This window comes from Coregonus lavaretus (assembly GCF_964263955.1).
Source record: "Coregonus lavaretus genome assembly, chromosome: 6".
Classification (NCBI taxonomy): Eukaryota; Metazoa; Chordata; class Actinopteri; order Salmoniformes; family Salmonidae; genus Coregonus; species Coregonus lavaretus.
The window spans coordinates 13,766,058-13,783,157 of NC_139993.1; positions in this window are offsets into that span (position 1 = coordinate 13,766,058).

Here is a 17,100-nt window from a genome sequence, read left to right on the forward strand (position 1 = left end):
TTTGATCCCCTGCTGATTTTGTACATTTGCCCACTGACAGTCATGAGCAGTCTATAATTTTAATGGTAGGTTTATTTGAACAGTGAGAGACAGAATAACAACAACAAAAATCCAGAAAAATGCATGTCAAAAATGTTATAAATTGATTTGCATTTTAATGAGGGAAATAAGTATTTGACCCCTCTGCAAAACATGACTTACTACTTGGTGGCAAAACCCTTGTTGGCAATCACACCCCCAAAGCATAATGTTTCCACCTCCATGTTTGACGGTGGGGATGGTGTTCTTGGGGTCATAGAAAGCATTCCTCCTCCTCCAAACACGGCGAGTTGAGATGATGCCAAAGAGCTCGATTTTGGTCTCATCTGACCACAACACTTTCACCCAGTTCCCCACTTCAGACGGGCCTGTATATGTGCTTTCTTGAGCAGGGGGACCTTGCGGGCAATGCAGGATTTCAGTCCTTCACGGCGTAGTGTGTTACCAATTGTTTTCTTGGTGACTATGGTCCCAGCTGCCTTGAGATCATTGACAAGATCCTCCCGTGTAGTTCTGGGCTGATTCCTCACCGTTCTCCTGATCATTGCAACTCCACGAGGTGAGATCTTTCATGGAGCCCCAGGCCGAGGGAGATTGACAGTTATTTTGTGTTTCTTCCATTTGCGAATAATCACACCAACTGTTGTCACCTTCTCACCAAGCTGCTTGGCGGTCTTGTAGCCCATTCCAGCCTTGTGTAGGTCTACAATCTTGTCCCTGACATCCTTGGAGAGCTCTTTGGTCTTGGCCATGGTGGAGAGTTTGGAATCTGATTGATTGATTGCTTCTGTGGACAGGTGTCTTTTATACAGGTAACAAGCTGAGATTAGGAGTACTCCCTTTAAGAGTGTGCTCCTAATCTCAGCTCGTTACCTGTATAAAAGACACCTGGGAGCCAGAAATCTTTCTGATTGAGAGGGGGTCAAATACTTATTTCCCTCATTAAAATGCTAATCAATTTTTTACATGCATTTTTCTGTCTTTTGTTTGTTGTTATTCTGTCTCTAACTGTTCAAATAAACCTACCATAAAAATTATAGACTGATCATGTCTTTGTCAGTGGGCAAACGTACAAAATCAGCAGGGGATCAAATACTTTTTTCCCTCACTGTATGTATGCCGAGGAACTTAAAACGTTCCACCTTCTCCACTGCTGTCCTGTCGATGTGGATAGTGGGGTGCTCCCTCTGCTGTTTCCTGAAGTCCACGATCATCTCCTTTGTTTTGTTGACGTTGAGTGAGAGGTTAATTTCCTAACACCACACTCCGAGAGCCCTCACCTCCTCCCTGTAGGCTGTCTCATCGTTGTTGGTAATCAAGCCTACTACTGTTGTGTCGTCTGCAAAGTTGAGTTGGAGGCGTGCATGGCTACGCAGTCATTGGTGAACAGGGAGTACCGGAGGGGGTCTAGGGTGACAGGTAAGGTGGAGGTGATATGATCCTTGACTAGTCTCTCAAAGCACTTTATGATGACAGAAGTGAGTGCTACGGGGTGATAGTCATTTAGCTCAGTTACCTTTGCATTCTTGGGTACAGGAACAATGGTGGCCATCTTGAAGCATGTGGGAACAGCAGACTGGGATAGGGAGAGACTTAATATGTCCATTAACACACCAGCCAGCTGGTCTGCGCATGCTCTGAGGACGCGGCTAGGAATGCCGTCTGGGCCGGCAGCCTTGCGAGGGTTAACACGTTTAAATGTCTTACTCACGTTGGCCACGGAGAAGGAGAGCCCACAGTCCTTGGTAGCTGGCCGCGTTGGTGCCACTGTGTTATCCTCAAAGCGGGAAAATAACTTGTTTAGCTTGTCTGGCAGCAAGACGTCGGTGTCCGCGACGTAGCTGGTTTTCCTGTTGTAGTCGGTGATTGTCTGTAGACCCTGCCACATACGTCTCGTGTCTGAGCTGTTGAATTGCGACTCCACTTTGTCTCGATATTGACGTTTTGCCTGTTTGATTGCCTTGCGGAGGGAACGACCACTCTGTTTGTATTCTGCCATATTCCCTGTCACCTTGCCATAGTTAAATGCGGTGGTTCGTGCTTTCAGATTTTTGCGAATGCTGCCATCTATCCACGGTTTCTGATTAGGGTAGGTTTTAATAGTCACAGTGGGTACGACATCTCCTATACACGTCTTTATAAACCCACTCACCGAATCAGCGTATACGTCTATATTATTCTCAGAGGCTACCCGGGAACATATCCCAGTCCGCGTTATCTAGGTGAAGAATCTGTCGATGTGCCCTTGAGCAAGGCACTTAACCCTAATTGCTCATGTAAGTCGCTCTGGATAAGAGCGTCTGCTAAATGACTAAAATGTAAAATGTAATCAAAACAATCTTGAAGCATGGATTCCGATTGGTCAGGCCAGTGTTGAATAGTCCTAAGCACGGGTGCTTCCTGTCTGAGTTTCTGCCTATAGGAAGGGAGGAGCAAAATGGAGTCGTGGTCAGATTAGCCAAAAGGAGGGCGGGGGAGGGCCTTGTATGCAGGGCGAAAATTAGTGTCCAGTGTTTTTCCAGCGCGAGTGCTACAGTCAATATGCTGATAGAATTTGCTTTGTTAAAATCCAAGCAACAATAAATGCAGCCTCAGGATATTTGGTTTCCAGTTTGTATAAAGTCCAGTGAAGTTCCTTGAGGGCAGTCGTGGTATCGGCTTGAGGGGGGATATACACGGCTGTAACAATAACCGAAGAGAATTCTCTTGGGAGATAATACGGTCTGCATTTGATTGTGAGGAATTCTAGGTCAGGTGAACAAAATGACTTGAATTCCTGTATGTTGTTACAATTACACCATGAGTCGTTAGTCACCCCACCCACCCACCCTTCTTCTTCCCGGAAAGATGTTTATTCCTGTCGGCGCGATGTACTGAGAACCCAGATGGCTGTATGGACAGGAACAGTATATCCAGAGAGAGCCATGTTTCCATGAAACAGAGTATGTTACAATCCCTGATGTCTCTCTGGAAAGCAACCCTTGCCCTGATTTCGTCAACTTTGTTGTCTAGGGACTGTACATTAGCGAGAAATATACTCTGAAGCGATGGGTGGTGTGTGCGCCTCCTATGTCTGACTAGAAGACCGATCCGGCTCCCTCTCCTCCGGCTGCGTTGTTTTGGGTCGGCCTCTGGAATCAGTTAAAATGCCCTGGGTGGTGCGGACAAAAGATCAGCTACGGGAAAGTCGTATTCCTGGTCGTAGTGCTGGTAAGTTGACGCCGCTCTGATATCCAATAGTTCTTCCCGGCTGTATGTAATAACACTTAAGATTTTATAGGCTAACAATGTAAGAAATAATATATAAAAAAACAAATACTGCAAAGTTTCCTAAGGACTAGAAGCGAGGCAGCCCGCTCTATCAGGCAAAGAGGTCATGTTGGCGTTGGTTCTGTAACACCATTGGAAGGGCGACACCTGTGGGAGAAGTGTAGAGGATGATTAAGAGGATTAGTGGGGTCAGAAGACAATGGGATTATCCAGTGTTGATGAGTGGGAAGGATGTATTTGTAATTATTATGGATCCAAGGCAGCAGCTACTCTTCCTGGGGTCCAGCAAAATGAAGGCAGCTATATATATTTTTAAACATTACAATACATTCACAACAGATTTCACAACATATTAAGTGTGCCCTCGTGTGTTTGTATACATGTGTCTGTGCCTATGTTTGTGTTGCTTCACAGTCCTCGCTGTTGCATAAGGTGTATTTTATCTGTTTTTAAATCTAATTTTACTGCTTTCATGAGTTACTTGATGTGGAATAGAGTTCCATGTAGTCATGGCGCTATGTACTACTGTGCGCCTCCCATAGTCTGTTCTGGACTTGGGGACTGTGAAGAGACCTCTGGTGACATGTCTTGTGGGGTATGCATGGTTGTCTGAGCTGTGTGCCAGTAGTTCAAACAGACAGCTCAGTGCATTCAACATGTCAATACCTCTCACAAATACAAGTAGTGATGAAGTCAATCTCTCCTCCACTTTGAGCCAGGACAGATTGACATGCATATGTTAGCTTTCTGTGTACTTACAAGGGCCAGCCGTGCTGCCCTGTTCTGAGCCAATTGCAATTTTCCTAGGTCCCTCTTTGTGGCACCTGATCACACGACTGAACAGTAGTCCAGGTTTGACAAAACTAGGGCCTGTAGGACCTGCCTTGTTGATAGTGCAGTTAAGAATGCAGAGCAGCGCTTTATTATGGACAGACTTCTCCCCCATCCTAGCTACTGTTGTATCAATATATTTTGACTATGACAGTTTACAATCCAGGTTTACTCCAAGGAGTTTAGTCTCCTCAACTTGCTCAATTTCCATGTTATTCATTACAACATTTAGTTGACTTTTAGGGTTTAGTGAATGATTTGTCACAAATAAAATGCTTTTAGTTTTTTAAATATTTTTGACTAACTTATTCCTTGCCACCCATTCTGAAACTAACTGCAGCTCTTTGTTAAGTGTTGCAGTCATTTCAGTCGCTGTAGTAGCTGACGTGCATAGTGTTGTGTCATCCACATACGTAGACACACTGACTTTGCTCAAAGCTAGTGGCATGTTGTTAACGAAGATTGAAAAAAGTAAGGGGCCTAGACATCTGCCCTGGGGAATTCCTGATTCTACCTGGATTTTGTTGGAGAGGCTTCCATTAAATAACACCCTCTGTGTTCTGTTAGACAGGTAACTCCTTATCCATAATATAGCATGGGGTGTAAAGCCATAACACATGTTTTCCCAGCAGCAGACTATGATCGATAATGTTAAAATCCAACTTGAAGTCTAACAAAACAGCCACCACAATCTTTTTATCATCAATTTCTCTCAGCCAATCATCAGTCATTTGTGTAAGTGCTGTGCTTGTTGAATGTCCTTCCCTATAAGCGTGCTGAAAGTCTGTTGTCAATTTGTTTACTGTAAAATAGCATTGTATCTGGTCTGAGGGCACACACTTTCAAGTAGGCTTAAATTGAAGATTTGTCAATATCGACCGCTATTATCTTCAGTAATTTTCCATCCAAGCTGTCAGACCCCGGTGGCTTGTCATTGTTGATAGACAATAATCATTATTTTTACCTCTTCTTACTTTACGGAATTCAAAATTACAATGCTTGTCTTTCATAATTTGGTCAGATATACTTAGATGTGTAGTGCCAGCGTTTGTTGCTGTCATTTGTACATTTGCTAATCTTGCCAATTAAAAAATAATTAAATTAGTTTGCATCTGATTCAATGAATGATGGAGCGCAGTTTGCCTTTTTGCCCAAAATTTCATTTAAGGTGATCCAAAGCTTTTTACTATCATTCTTTGTCATTTATCATTGTTTCATAGTGTAGTTTCTTCTTCTTTTTATTCAGTTTAGTCACATGATTTCTCAATTTGCAGTGCGTTTGTCAATCGGTTGTACAGCCAGACCTATTTGCCATTTATTTTGCCTCATCCCTCTCAACCATACCATTTTTCAATTCCTCATCAATCCACGGGGATTTCACGTTTTTACAGTCATTGTCTTAGTGGGTGCATGCTTATTAGTAACTGGAGAAGGCGTATGATATGATGTGGAAGGAGGGGTTGTTAATCAAGCTTGATATTATGGGGGTAGGAGGAAGAACGTAACTGAATAAAGGATTTCCTGTTTGGAAGGTCTATCCAGGTGAGGGTGGGGAAGTCTCTAACAGGCAGCTACCTGGTGGATAACGGCACACCGCAGGGGAGCTTGATTAGTCCTCTGTTGTTCTCAATCATGATCAAATTATGTTTACTCTCAGGTACGGCCGGATATTGGGAGGTCGTTATTTGCAGATGATTGGGCCTTATGGAAGAGGGGAATAAATGTGCCATACATAGTTAGGAAGGTACAGGAAGCAATTGATAAGGTAGAGCGGTGGGCATTAATGTGGAGACTCAGGTTCTCTGTAGAGAGAACAGACAATGTTCTTTACCAGGAGGAAGGTGGGAGATGAGGTATGCTTGATGTTATATGGAATAAACCTGGAGAGGGTGGTGTTCTTCAGGTTCCTTGGGGTATACGTGGTCCTCTGTAGCTCAGCTGGTAGAGCACAGCGCTTGTAAAGCCAGGGTAGTGGGTTCGATCCCCGGGACCACCCATACACAAACAATTTATGCACGCATGACTGTAAGTCGCTTTGGATAAAAGCATCTGCTAAATGGCATATTATTTATTTATTTATACGTTGACACCAGACTGACCTGGGCAGAACACATTGAAAGTGTGGTGGAAAAGTGTAAGAAGGTGCTAAATGTGATGCGCTGTCTGATGGGGAAGGAGTGGGGGGGCTGGGCGTTCCTCATTGAGGACCATGTATGTTGCATTGATCCGATTTGTAATAGGCTATGGCAGCAAAGCGTATGGTTCGTCAGCCCGGACCTCATTGGAAAGGCTAGGTGTCATACAGGGGCAAGGACTCAGAATATGTAGTGGCGTGTTTTGGACCTCCTCAGCGGCTGCACTACAGGTGGAGATGGGGGATATGCCATTGCAGATTAGGAGACAGCAGCTGGCAATGAATTATTGGGTCAACCTACAGGGACATGGAGTGTCTCATCCTGCAAAAGGGATTTTACAGGCATGCTGGGAACATGAGCAAGGACAGAACATGAGCTTTGGGTGGGTGGGTAATATCCAGGTGAATGAGATGGGACTGTATGGAAGGGAGATTAGTCCAACAGTAGCTATTCTTGTAAATCCACCATGGCTACTCCCGCCTGCAGTAGTTGTTCTAGAAGTGTTGGAGAGACTATAGAAAGGAGGGTGTTGATTCATCTGATTTGTTTAATATACATCTGAATACTGTGCATCAGGACTTTGTGGCCATTTACACAGATGGTTCAAAGGATCCAAGGACAGGACAGTATTTGTAGTGCAGGAATGTGGGGTGGCAGTCAGGAAACGTATTACAGATCATCTGGCTGTATATACGGTGAAGCTGATGGCCATACTGTTGGCCTTACAGTGGGTGGAGGAAGTCAAGCCAGACAGAGTAGTTATTTGCTCTGATTCATGTGCAGTGTTGAGGAGTCTGTAGTCCTTTAGCTCACGTAGCAGACAAGACCTGCTTTATGAGGTACTATAAACCCATGGAAAGATTAGACAGATGGGTATACAGATAAAATGTACTTGGGTCCCAGCTCATGTGGGGGTGGAGGGGAATGAGGCAGTTGATGTACTGGCTAAACAAGCACTTAGTAGTGGGGATATTGATGTTGTAGTTTCAATGAGCAAGGCAAAAAGCCTGATATGGACAGTGATGGTGCAGAGATTGCAGGAGCAGTGGAATAGAGATACTAAGGGCAGGCATTTATTTCAAGTACAGAGGAAAGTCGGAGAGGGGAGGACGGCAGAAAGAGACAGAAGAGAGGAGGCTATTTTTTACAAGATTAAGGGTGGGACACAGCCAGTTGAATAAGACCATTAATGTGATTGGAAAGCATCCAACAGGAAAGTGTGATTATTGCCAGGAAACAGAGACCGTGGAGCATGTATTGCTACAGTGTGGCCAGTATCAGAGGGAAAGAGAGAGGATGAGATCTAGTATGAGGGAGGGGATACAGTAAATTAGTTTAAAGAGTATATTGAGTAGAACTTCATTTAGATAGTCTCAAATATATTTTTTAAGAGCAACAGGGCTGGCAGGTAGGATTTTGTTTCTCACTGTCTCTGGCCCACACTCCAGTACAGTAGGTGGCGGTAATGCAACATAACGTTGGATGCCAACAGCCAATAAACCCCACCGAAGAAGAAGACTGGAGCCGCCAGATGGTTTGTCGAAGAAGTATGGTAGAAAGTGTAAGCAAAGTGAGTCGTATGCCGGATCGAAGTCTGGAGGAGAAATGGAAGTAAGTGAGGGCGAATTATCGGAGGTGGCAGGTGTGGTGAAATCCTCGGAGCCCGAGGCTGGTCAGGATAAAGATGAGTCTGTGACGGCAGGAGTAACATTTTGGGAGAAGGTGTACCCCTGCCTTTTGGCTGATCCATTTGTGGCGTCAGTGGGTGAAAACAGATTTGGGTGATGTGGAATCGGTGATGGTAACCTGAGGTGTCCTTGTGATAATTGTTTGTGTTTCTGATGGTCAGCGGGAGCAGGCGCTTCACTCCAAACGAATTAGGACAAGAGATGTTACTTGTTTTGCTCTCAAGAAAAGGGCTCCATTGAACGGAGTGATTACTGGGGTAGCGGTAAATGTGAAAGTGGACCAACTGAAGGGAAAGATTCCCGGTGTTTGTGATGCTCGTCGTTTAGTGCGACACAGACAGGCTAGCATGAGTGGTGAAACAGAACAGTCGTTGTCTGTTCTTTTGAGTTTTGATGTTGAGTCTCTGCCCTACAAAGTGATGTTAGGATATTTCCGTTTTCTCGTACGAGCTTATGTGCCGAATACATTAGGTTGTTACAGGTGTCAAGCTTATGGGCATGTGGCAGCAGTGTGTAGGAGGGAGGTTCCTAGGTGTGAAAAGTGTGCAGAAGGGCATGAGACTAAGGAATGTGTAGCATTGGGGATAGAAGTAATACGTGTTAATTGTAGGGGTGCCCATAGGGCTGGGGATCAAAGGTGTCCAGTGAGAGAGCGGCAGGTTGAGGTTACCAGGGTTAGGGTGTCGTATGCTGAGGCAGTGAAGAAAGTTGAGGAAGATGGGTCAAGGGGGAGGAATCCTGAGAGGAGTCGTGTGAGTAGTAGATCTGTATCACTGCAGAAGGATAGGCCAAAGAGTGATATAAGTATTCAGTAAGATTGGCTTTTTAGCGTTCATAGCAATGGTGATCAACTGCACTACAGGGATGGAATGTAAGTCACAGAAAATAGAGGTTGTGGAGGCAGCTGCAGATACATATTTGGGTGTACGAGATTTGACGTCAGAAGAGTTACAGCGTGTGTTGAGTCGTGGTGTCCCGTCCTGTCCTTTCAGGCAGTTGGCCTGATGTAGGACTAGATAGGTTTAAACAGTGGAGTAGGGTGGTGGGTTTTGAATGAGTCTAGGGTTAGATGGTAGGATATTTGTTGATTTATTTTACTTTTTTCAAGCAACGTATAAGGAAGTTATACTCCCTTATACGTTGGTGTTTGTCAGACCATGAGACATCCTGAAAATCAGTCTTCTCATGTAAACGTCTGTAGTGTCCAAACGGTTTGACCTACATACAAACTATTATGACCACTCTATGGAAAGGGGAGACTCTCACGAACACGATGGTGTTCTCCGTTTTGCTCTAAGACCACAAGTGTCACGGTACTCGTCTGAAGGTAACCGGTACCGGTTGAAAAAAATTATGGAAGTATGAAGGTGGTTTTGTGCCTACTCCCCCGTCTGTGCATGTTGCTGTTATGATCCATTTTAAGATGAGTGTTTGCGTTCTGTTAGAGCTAAGGTGCCGTAAAACTTAAATTAAATGGCGAGTCTCAAATAGCCACCTGTCCGTTTTAATAGCCAGGCAACGGCACACATTTCAGGAAATAAACGCCTGTTTCAAATAAACGTTGGGTCTAAATGAATTGTTTGAGGTTACTATAAATTACCATGAATTGTTAGAGGTGTAATGTTTGATTTGTTACATTAAATAATTCAGCAATGACTGAAGAATTATGGCGTTTTTATCGGCAGTAAGAAACTGCTAGCCATTGGTTGCTAACTGCTGAGAACTGCTAGCTAACTGGCAAGCACAAAAATGGTCAACAACTTCGGGAGTACAGACCCCCAGAAATCGGCAGATTGATATGCCATACCTGTCAGGTGGATGGATTATTTTGGCAAAGAAGAAATGCTCACTAACAGGGATGTAAACAAACTTGTGCACAACATATGAGAGAAATACGCTTTTTGTGCATATGGAAAATGTTTTGGCTCTTTTATTTCAGCTCATGAAACATGGGACCAACACTTTACATGTTGTGTTTATATTTTTGTTCAGTGTATTTTAATTGACTGATTTCCTTATATGAACTGTGACTCAGTAAAATCTTTGAAATTGTTGCATGTTGCGTTTGGCTTGAAGCCTATGGGTATCTGCTAGCATGACATAAAAATGGTATCCACGAATTCATCTGACTCTGGGGAAGTAGATGAAGAGCCCTAGTCTGTTAGATATTCAAATTGCATTATTCCACAAGGACCCAACAAATTGAATTAGCAAACTTGGTAAAATGCTAACTTGAAAATGTGTTGTACCAACTATATATCCAATAAATTATAATATTCAGCATATTGAAAAGTATGTTCATAATCTTTAATATAATTTTGAATGATGCAACATCACATTCGCAATAATAGAATTTTACAGAGCATGAATCAAAAGTGCATTTTATGTTTTCATATCTATGAGTCAGGTATGAGGATACTGACCCACCCAGAGGACAGTTTGATGAATGGTGGCAAGGAGCATATTCCACTCTTTCCTTAATGTTACATAATCCTCTTTGACACATAGATATTTGGCAGCAGGAAACTAAACCTATACATCACAATGACTTACACAATGAAACAAGTTCCAAGCTTCTTCTAATTACAACATTGTGTACCAATACTAAATGACCATTATTAGAATACAATTTACAATAACAATTACGGGATAAATTAAAATGTAGGTAGCCTTCATCCAGAGAATCGAGTCTGAGATCAGAGTTTGTTGAAGGAGTTTTTCCACATACTAAAAATAACGTTCACGTTTTACATTCAGAAGCAAATTTCTTGAACTTGAAAACAAAGAAAAAGACATGGACTTGATAGTGTGGTGGAAATGCTTCTCAAAGATATCTCTCAGACACCGGAGCTTGTGAATTCAGTATAGACTTTATTACAATGTAACAAGCCAAGCTGGTCCATGGAGCAACTGCCCATCCTGACTCGGAGCTCTCCTTTTATACAGTTTCATTCTTACACAACATACATAGTCACTCCTCTTTATGTAAATGATTTTAGTTCCACGCCACTATGGTTTCCAAAGTCTAAGTGGTTTCTCTCTAGGCGGGGTTTCCCCTCCCCTTGGACTCTTAACACAGTGATATTGGTGGCGTGATACTAGCAGTATCAGAAAAAATAATGAGTACATTCTTAAAGATGATTAGATTACAGGGTGTGCTGACTGTCATTACTATCCAGGCATGCATCTGGATTACAGTGTCAATCATGCTTTATTCTGTTTTTCCCTTCTCGTATACAAAAAGGTGTGGTTGTAGGTTTCCCTTAAGCCCATAATGATTCTGTTATTCCATCTCAACATTTCATAAATAATATAATATATAATATGCCATTTAGCAGACGCTTTTATCCAAAGCGACTTACAGTCATGTGTGCATACATTTTTACGTATGGGTGGTCCCGGGGATCGAACCCACTACCCTGGCATTACAAGCACCATGCTGTACCAATTGAGCTACAGAGGACCACATATGTACTGGAAAATTACCCATAATAGTCATCTGGAATTTTTACATTCATTAGTAGAGCATTTGTTAGTGGGCACAAGCATATCATGCAAGCATAATCTGTTTGTTTCCATTGCATGTACCATAGTTTACATGTTTGTGTCCATCAGGTAACAATTAGAAAATCTTTGCAGAGACAGCAGAGTGAAGTATTTTACGCATCACTTGAGATCTATCAATTGTACAATTATTTCTTACCTAGGCAGTTAAATTGAGCAAAAGTCAGAACAGGTTTTTTACAGAAGGCTAAAATGAATACATACTATAGGCATTTCTCTTGTTTGTGGAATCGTGACAATAATTAAGACAAGCTTAACAGTTCAAAAAAGTCATTATATAATTCATGATGGATGTCCTTGTATTGTTTTTTAAAGGGATTCATTCACTTGCTATGGACTCTAATTACCTGATTGACAAACAGGCACATAGAAATGGTGTATTTCATAAACCAAAATTGAACTCACAGTCATACCATATGAGCTTAGAATACAAAAATATCCTCATCATACCTCTTTCAGCATATATGATATACAATGTTCTCGCTTATCTTTACCAGGATCCTTTGTCAACTGACTTAGGGTACTGACTGTCCACGGGGCAAACAGGCAATCAGCTACATGCATGAGTGATCTGACATAGCAATCTGGATTCAATTAGCAACTGTGGATCCTCCAGGGCTCATAAAACACCATTCTCAAAATGATGTAATTATGCCCCTGTAGACTGAAGCAGATCTCTTTTGTGGATAATTGCTCAGGCTGCATGCTGGTCTGCTCACAACATGTGCAGAGGCACAACAAGTTATATAGACCTATTAATCAGAACTGGTTTCTAGCGGTTTTGGTGTAAGGCAAAAACAAAAACAAAATCATAATAATGGTATCGCTTTTCATTTAGGTACCCTCTAAAGCTTACTGTCGAAACAGTTTGCACATATATTATGACAAATTTGTGAAATTTTTGTTCGTTTTGGTGTTTGGCAGCGTTCGGCAGTTTCTTTTTCGGCTGTTCGAGCACACACAATTTTTTTTTTCTTGAGGCTTGTCAAAGTACCCTTCGTCGGTAATTGGTCAACAGTAGGGATTCTTCAATTACAGTTGAAATCGGAAGTTTACATACACTTAGGTTGGAGTCATTAAAACTCGTTTTTCAACCAATCCACACATTTCTTGTTAACAAACTATAGTTTTGGCAAGTCGGTTAGGATATCTACTTTGTGCATGAGATTATTTCACTTATAATTCACTGTATCACAATTCCAGTGGGTCAGAAGTTTACATACACTAAGTTGACTGTGCCTTTTAAACAGCTTGGAAAATTCCAGAAAATGATGTCATGGCTTTAGAAGCTTCTGATAGGCTAATTGACATAATTTGAGTCAATTGGAGGTGTACCTGTGGATGTATTTCAAGGCCTACCTTCAAACTCAGTGCCTCTTTGCTTGACATCATGGGAAAATCAAAAGAAATCAGCCAAGACCTCAGACAAAAAATTGTAGACCTCCACAAGTCTGGTTCATCCTTGGGAGCAATTTCCAAACGCCTGAAGGTACCACGTTCATCTGTACAAACAATAGTACGCAAGTATAAACACCATGGGACCACGCAACCGTCATACCGTTCAGGAAGGAGAACTGTTCTGTCTCCTAGAGATTAACGTACTTTGGTGCAAAAAGTGCAAATCAATCCCAGAACAACAACAAAGGACCTTGTGAAGATACTGGAGGAAACAGGTACAAAAGTATCTATATCCACAGTAAAACGAGTCCTATATCGACATAACCTGAAAGGCCACTCAGCAAGGAAGAAGCCACTGCTCCAAAACCGCCATAAAAAAGCCAGACTACGGTTTGCAACTGCACATGGGGACAAATATCTTACTTTTTGGAGAAATGTCCTCTGGTCTGATGAAACATAAATAGAACTGTTTGGCCATAATGACCATCTTTATGTTTGGAGGAAAAAGGAGGTCACTTGCAAGCCGAAGAACACCATCCCAACCTTGAAGCAGGGGGGTGGCAGCATCATGCTGTGGGGGTGCTTTGCTGCAGGAGGGACTGGTGCACTTACAAAATAGATGGCATCATGAGGAAGGAAAATTATGTGGATATATTGAGGCAACATCTCAAGACATCAGTCAGGAAGTTAAAGCTTGGTCGCAAATGGGTCTTCCAAATGGACAATGACCCCAAGCATACTTCCAAAGTTGTGGCAAAATGGCTTAAGGACAACAAAGTCAAGGTCTTGGAGTGGCCATCACAAAGCCCTGACCTCAATCCTATAGAACATTTGTGGGCAGAACTGAAAAAGCGTGTGCAAGCAAGGAGACCTACAAACCTGACTCCGTTACACCAGCTCTGTCAAGAGGAATGGGCCAAAATTCACCCAACTTATTATGGGAAGCTTGTGGAAGGCTACCCAAAATGTTTGACCCAAGTTAAACAATTTAAAGGCAATGCTACCAAATACTAATTGAGTGTATGTAAACTTCTGACCCACTGGGAATGTAATGAAAGACCCATGGGGCGGCGAACAATTGGCCCATCGTCGTCCAGTGTAGGGGAGGGAATGGCCGGCAGGGATGTAGCTCAGTTGGTAGAGCATGGCGTTTGCAACGCCAGGGTTGTGGGTTGGATTCCCACGGGGGGCCAGTATGAAAAATAAATAAATAAATGTATGCACTCACTAACTGTAAGTCGCTCTGGATAAGAGCGTCTGCTAAATGACTAAAATGTAAATGTAAATAAAAGCTGAAATAAATAATTCCCTCTACTATTATTCTGACATTTCATATTCTTAAAATAAAGTGGTGATCCTAACTGAATTGTTACTAGGATTAAATGTCAGGAATTGTGGAAAAACTAAGTTTAAATGTATTTGGCTAAGGTATATGTAAACTTCCGACTTCAGCTTTAAGTGTTTGTCATTCAACGACAGACTACTAGTTTTCATGCACATTTCACTTGAAAAATACAGCACCAAACATCTTATTTAGATGTAAAATTGCACGACTAAGTCCTATTTGCTAAAAACGTCAATGAATTACAGATTTCTTAATTATCTTAGATAATTTCTGAGGGAATAACAAGAGAGACAAACAGTAAGAGCGTCTGCTAAATGACTAAAATGTAATGTAATATTGTTGCTTTTGTCTCATTTTTCAAGCGATTTTAAGGGAGTATGCGAACACAGACGTTCACTTCGCCTAGCCGAGTTCAGCTAGGAGCAAACCAAACATATGTATGCAGATGCCTTTAGGGGGGCTGTAAAGGGTAGTAGTTAACTCATTGGTTAAAATTAGGTGATTGTCATTTTGGTGCTTGCTCAAATAGTGAGCTATATGTGGGTGTGTACAGATGTAGGATCTTAATTTGATCAGTCTTTTGTTGCTGAGAATGTTCCTGTACAGCAGGAAATGCAAACTTGTAGTATATTCAAGGTTTATAAAGGCTTCTTAAGTTTGTAATTTCCACTTTAACATGTTAGACTTTATTTGCCCTAATGAAAAATGTATCAACCCCTAAAAAGAATTCCATTAATTATAATCCACATAATTATTCACATTACCTGTTGCTGCATGATTATTTTCCTGCTGTAGCAAACTGGCTTAAATTAAGATCCTATATCTGTAACGTTAATAACAGAAATTACAGTGGAGCAATATAAACCCATTATTTGGCATCACCAAAATGACAGATCACACAATTTAAACTAATTTCAAATGCTACAATAACTCATTATTTATAATTAAACTACCTATTGCAGCGAATAAAGGGGTAATCCAACCAGTACTCAAACCATCGACTACCAACCCAACACCTTAGCCGTATGCAAATAGAGCCATACCTCTTGCTAGGTTGGTAGGTGTCCTTCGGAAAGTGCGCCCCTGCAATTCTCTTTCTCAAGCCCCTCAGGGCACGCAGTCAATGGCATCATGGTAGCTTCATCTCATGTCTTACACCAATGCAACGTATTTTGGGGGTGGCCCTGCCCAGGAGTCAAACCCGGGTCCAACGACTGTCAACCCAACACCTTAGCCCTTACAAACCTCTTAGAGGGTGCTAGGTGTTGGGTTATGGTCTCTACAATAGGAACTAATAATTCAATGTCTTTAAAACCCCAATAAAGGGTACCTTAATGTAGTACCTTAGTGTTACCCATGAGGGTGCAACATTGAATTACAGTGTATGCATTCTTTTCTCTTAGCATAGATGATATAGCTAAGCCAACATTAAAGTTATTTTTCTCAATCTTCTATCCACATATATCTGAGTAGTAGGCCTACTGGTCTTATTCATTCATATTTTATGAGAGCAAATTATGTCTTGCAAAGCTTAGAATGCATTTCATATAAAGAAAATGTTAGTCATTATGGAACAGATTACTAAGTGTTGAAATGGAGCGAGTGTACTCAGCAGGGATCATTATCACCTTTTTTCCTTTCTATTGTGGAAGTACTGCATGAGGAAAATGTCATATTTACCTCCATGTGGTCTGAAGAGCAAAGCCTTGGAAAATTGCCTATGGACAATTAAAATGGTATAACAGCATTTTCATCAAAAAATGCATAGATGACGTGATACCGATAGTATCTTTCAAAACGTACCCAATAAAAAATTGTGGATTGATAGCAGCCTTGTAGGAAAACAGAAAGAGAGAGATGCTGCTTATAAACAGGGCAAGGTGACTGGGGACAATAGTTTGGTTAAACAGTACAAATATGACTTATGCAGATCGATCAAGAATGTGAAACACAAGTATAGAGACAAAGTGGAGGAGAAATTCAGCGGGTCAGACACAAGGCGTATGTGGCAGGGGCCCCTAACGATCACGGATTACAAAAAGAAAGCCAGCCACATCACGGACACCAATGCCACCCTACCAGACGAGCTAAACAGCTTCTCAAAATTCGAGCACAATGACCCTGAGCTGCCGAGGAGAGCCCCTGATGAAAATATTCTCTGACAACGTGGGCTACACACACAGTCTCCACTGAGGACGTATGTAAGACATTCAAACGTGTTAACCCTCGCAAGGCTTCTGGCCCAGATGGCATTTCTAGCCGTGCCAATTCGCGTACCGCCCTGAGAGATCCACGGACGAAGCAATCACCATTGCACTGCACACTGCTCTTGCCCACCTGGACAAAGGGAATGCATACGTGAGGATGCTGTTCATCGACCAGCTCGGCCTTCAACACCATAGTGCCCTGTAAGCTCATTACAAAGCTCACAGCCCTGGGTCTGAACTCCTCCCTATACAACTGGGTCCTGGGCTTCCTGACGGGCCGCCCCCAGGTGGTGAAGGTAGGCAACAATACCTCCTCGACACTGGTCCTCAACACTGGGCCCCACAAGGGTGCGTCCTCAGTCCCCTCCTCTATTCTCTGTATACCCACGACTATATGGCCTCACACAGTTCTAACTCCATCATCAAGTTCGCTGACGACACGTCAGTAGTAGGCCTGATCACCAACAACGACGAGACAGCCTACAGGGAGAAGGTAGGCACTCTGACAGGGTGGTGCCAAGTAAACAACCTCTCCCTCAATGTTAGCAAAGCAAAGGAGCTGATTGTGGACTTCAGGAGGAACCAGGCTGGAAACGCCCAATTCTCATCAACGGCGCCGCCAT